General features: G+C 50.1%; 1 non-coding gene across 1 annotated transcript; it reads right to left on the bottom strand.

The window, feature by feature from the left end:
* Positions 1-1,108: 1,108 nt before the first annotated feature.
* Positions 1,109-1,183, bottom strand: TRNAK-CUU (transfer RNA lysine (anticodon CUU)). Its single transcript has one exon. It is a non-coding gene; the product is annotated as a tRNA-Lys (tRNA).
* Between the last annotated feature and the right edge of the window lie 3,392 nt (positions 1,184-4,575).

The raw sequence follows: 4,575 nt of genomic DNA, 5'->3' as shown, positions 1-4,575 counted from the left end.
GTCCAACTCGTATTAAGACTTAAACTATTCTGACTTCTCTTCACGGGCTTCTCTCCATGGGCTTCTCACCATGGGCTTCTTAACGTCTTGGGCTTCTTAACAGCCAACTTACAATCTGGCTTACAATCTGACTTACAATCTGGCTTACGATCTTGCTTACAATCTGCCGGCTTACAATCTGACTTACGATCTGGCTTACAATCTGGCTTACAATCTGCCGGCTTACAATCTGTCAGCTTATAATCTGCCGGGTCACCAATGAAATACCAAGTCCCGGCCGGGTCATATCTCCGGCTGGGTCATACCGCGGAGTATATCCCCGACATTAGCCCCAGTTTAATTTTGGATTTATCCATGTTAAACTGATCCTGTAAACAAAACACAAGAACAAATTTAACAGGTTGTGCTCCGGGTTAAATATTCTTGTAAGCCGGCACTTGAACATCCTTAAGTCCTTGTCATTTCCTTCTTCTAGAAAATCCGGGTGAATAGGCCAGCTTCATACTCAATTTTCTGATGTTGGTTTCTCACAGAAATATTATGAAGAATAATTCATTTGATTTAGCTCCCAACGCTTAAAAAATATTGGTCTTGAAATACTCATCTGATTTTCAGTCGGCTTGAAGATGCACATCTTGCCAAATTATGATTACCAAAATTGCCGGGTTATAAACAGATGATGCCGAGTATTGTTGCCGACGCCGGGTCATGATTGTTGCAGACACCGGGTCAATCTGGTTTACTCAAAACTGAGAATTTTGAAGATATTTCTCCCTTATATCCATATTACCTGTAGCCCCCCAAGTCTTGAGCAGAACAAAGTGATGACTTCAGACTTGCTTCAATATAAATACTACCACTTTGAAAAAATCCAAGTTGTTCGTCTCAGTCACTAGTCAAAACTGAATATGCCATATATGTAGCCCCCAAGTGCCGGGTTGTCATGCTTGCAGCAACCTGGGACTTGTAATTGCCCGATGCCCATAAAAGCTTAAACCAGTGTAGCCCCCAAGGGCCGGGTCATTATGCAATAATGAGCAGGGACTTTGTAGATATGATCATGTAGACTTTTTATATATACTTGATTGAAAATGACATCATATGATGTAGCCTCCATCGTGGGGCTTGAACCCACGTCCGCAAGGTTAAGAGCCTTGTGCTCTACCAACTGAGCAATGGACCCTTCAATATAATGGATTAAAGCCTGTGTACTTTGAATTTTTGACAGGAGCAATTGGTAGCCCCCAAGGGCCGACGCATTACAATGTGATGAGTCAGGTTTTCAATAAGGTGAGCAAAAAATGACTTTGCATTAGCCCCCAAGTGACATGGTGCATGCTGGCAGTGACATGGGACTTGCATATTTGATGTAATCTCAACTTGAATAATGTAGCCCCCAAGTGCCGGGTCGTAAGCCTGCAGCGACTCGGCACTATTCCTTTCATTGTATAATAAATCATATCCATTGATAAATACTAGCCATTGCGCTAAAGCGACTTAGAAAACCTTAATCATAATACTGGTTATTGATAACCATAATAAAAATCCAGCCATGTTGGCTATTAAAGATTTGAATAATATAACCTGGTTTGAAAACCGGTTCCTGCAATATAAACCAGTATATCTATGCATGCATGCTATGATGATGCAATGTATGATGCAATATATGATGATGTATGTGCATGATAATAGAATACTTCAATGAAACTAGCATGATAGCCACTGGAGTATCCTCACTTTCTGTAAGCCGGCTCTCACATGACCTAATCGATGTTTGAACCTGGATAAGTTCAGATATGACTTATTGAGAGTACACGAGGTTGGAGTAGCATCAAGCAAACAGGCAGGTTTAACCAAGTTTCAATGAAGGCGGCTTAGCAGCCTGGGTTCATCCACGCGATATGTAAATCGTGCCCTCACATGACAGTCCAGCGTTTTAACCTTAACGAGTTCAGATATGACTGTTAAGATTCGGTGGGTCAATCAGGATTACCTGATGGAGAAGTAGCTGACCTATAGGCAGGATGACCCGAAAGGGTTATGTCCTCTTTGGTGAATACACTTATGTTTGAACAAGATAACCCAGTTAAGAAGGTAGTAACGCTATGTTCTCTTTGGTGAATACACCTATGTTTGAACAGGAAGCCCCCAAGTGACCATTGGATGAGCCAATAAGGCAGGATACCCATGTTTGAACCGCGCATCATGGCAGCAAATGTTCTCTTTGGCAACCTTTATTATTATTATTTTTCCTGTGAATTCAAACTTTGCGAGAGATAAATTCTTCTTGAGCCGGAATTTTAAACCGGATGTTGAGAGCTTCAGCGCTTTGTGGGAGACAGATTTCCATTGAGCCGGATTTTGAACCAGAATCCTTCTTTTTAAGCCGAAAATTTTCTGACGGCCTTTTAAATTTTCACCAATAGGGCAGTAGCCTCCAGGTCCAGGTTATTTTTCCCTCCAATGACCTGGAGTTCTTGAATTCACTGAAAACCGGCAACATTTGCTGAGTCATGTCATCATAGCCCCCGAGTCTTAAGACGACTCAAGGAGTTGTCTTGAGATTCTCCATATTTGACCGTGGTATATACCGGCACATAGTTGAACAGCGGATTTGCTGGAATATGTTGAATCTCGACGGGTTATAAATGACCCTGTCCATTGATCCATCCGGTGTAGGCAAGGGCCATAGCTTGATGGTCTCCTTTGTAATGATGAATTCTGCATAAGAGATTACACAGACGAGAGTAATTGTTCTCGAAGAAAATGTATCGATAACAATTGATTGGACAATTTTCACCTGATTCATCCGGACGGCAGATGAGTCGTATACCACGTCCGTGGATCACCTCCAGTATATTCCATGGCGATTTAGCCAATCTCTCGGGGTTGTGGCAGAGGTGGGAGGTCGTAGCGACGAAAGCGGCTCAAAAACAGATGCTCCGGGTCGTGTTGACCAAACCACGTCCCCCCTCTGCAAACTTTTTTTCGGATGACCATGGATACTGGGGATCCAAAGTATATCAAATGTGTGATGTAGTTCCTTTGAGCAGCTGGCTCCTTTGACTTTAGTCCAACTTTACATGGACAGCCGGTCCCCTGTTCTTTCCTTCTCTCCTTAGCAGCAGACGAAGGCGGAGTGCGGCAGCGGAAACAGGGGCGGAGGCCGGCGTGGGCAGCGAGCCGGCGGGCATCTTAAACGCGGGAGGCGGCAGTCAACCGGCGTGAGCGACTCCCTGGGCAGCGGAGGCGGGTCAGCTCGGAGTAGCAACCGTGGAGGCGGAGGCGCGACAGAGGCAGAGCCGGCTATTTGAACGGCTCGGAAGGCCTGGTAATGTCAAATCAGCGGGTCAGAAACAGCTGGCCGGCTCATTGAGGTAAGGCGACTCGTCGACGGTGACCTTTTAGGCCGCACCCGCGAAAGTGAGCAGCACATGCAAAGCCGTACGTGGCCTTGACCCGTGACTCCTTAAGAGAGTATATCAACTTGTTTCTGGGAGCTGGTAGTAGTACATGAAGAACTTGATGAACCTAGGTAGCTTGTAGCCAGGCCAAGCGGAGGCGAGGCCAGTGAGGCAGCCACGGTGACGAAACGGCAGGACAGCTCGAGGGAGCGGAGCAAGCAGGGTCGACGCGGCACGGGTGGCTCACGGAGTGGTAGTTTGAATCCACAGCTTGCTGACGGCCCCTGTAGAGGCGGTACGGCCCGCTCGTGGCAAGGCGGCAGCCTGCACCCACTGCGGGAGTGGTGCAGGTGAGGCACGGTGGCCTGGCGCAGCTCGGCAAGGCCATGGCCTTGGCGACTCGAGGCGGGCCACGATAGTTCTGAGGCTCGTCGACGAGGGGAGACGACCAGACGGCGACCCACAGGGCTCGGCAGCCCGGCGCGGTGGCGACGACTCAAGGAAGAGGCGGAGAGCCGGTCGGCGCTCATGGCGGTGAGCCGGCACGGCAGAGTCAGCCGGCGTCGCCGGCGGCGGGTCGCATCTACAGCGACTTGGATGCAGCTATGGCTTGGAACCGGCAAGACACGCAGGGGCACAGAGCAATGACAGAGACATGGCCGGCCCCCAAGGCAACGGTGACTTGGAACTGAGGTGACCCATGCGGCAAGGGAGGCGATGGTGAGGCCAGGGCGGCTGATGCGGCGACGACCCATGCAGGCGGCGACGGCGGAACTCGCAGCAAACTGGCGGTGATGGCGGCACTCGCGGCAAACAGGCGGTGACTCGACAGCAAAGGCGGCAGGGCCATGCTCAAGGTGGAGGTGAAGCCGAGGCTGGCTCGGGGCCGGACCAGCGGGGGCGACTCAGGGCGAACTTGGCGGTGACTCATCAGCGCGGCAGCACAACGGCTTTACGTGGAACTCGGGCCGGCTCGGAACGGCGCGCGGGAGGCCAAGCATTGGAACGGCCGGCTTGCGCAAGGCCGCATACGTGATGGAGGCTCAAGGCCGCTTTGGTAAGGGCGGTGCAGGGTGGACAGCAACGGCGGCTCGCAGTGGCGAGTTACACGGAGATGGCGACAGGCCGGCTCTCCGGTGAAGGCGACGCGAGGCCGGCTGACCAGGGCCAC

This window comes from Triticum aestivum, chromosome 2D (assembly GCF_018294505.1).
Source record: "Triticum aestivum cultivar Chinese Spring chromosome 2D, IWGSC CS RefSeq v2.1, whole genome shotgun sequence".
Classification (NCBI taxonomy): domain Eukaryota; kingdom Viridiplantae; phylum Streptophyta; class Magnoliopsida; order Poales; family Poaceae; genus Triticum; species Triticum aestivum.
This window is presented reverse-complemented; position numbering and strand designations above follow the sequence as displayed.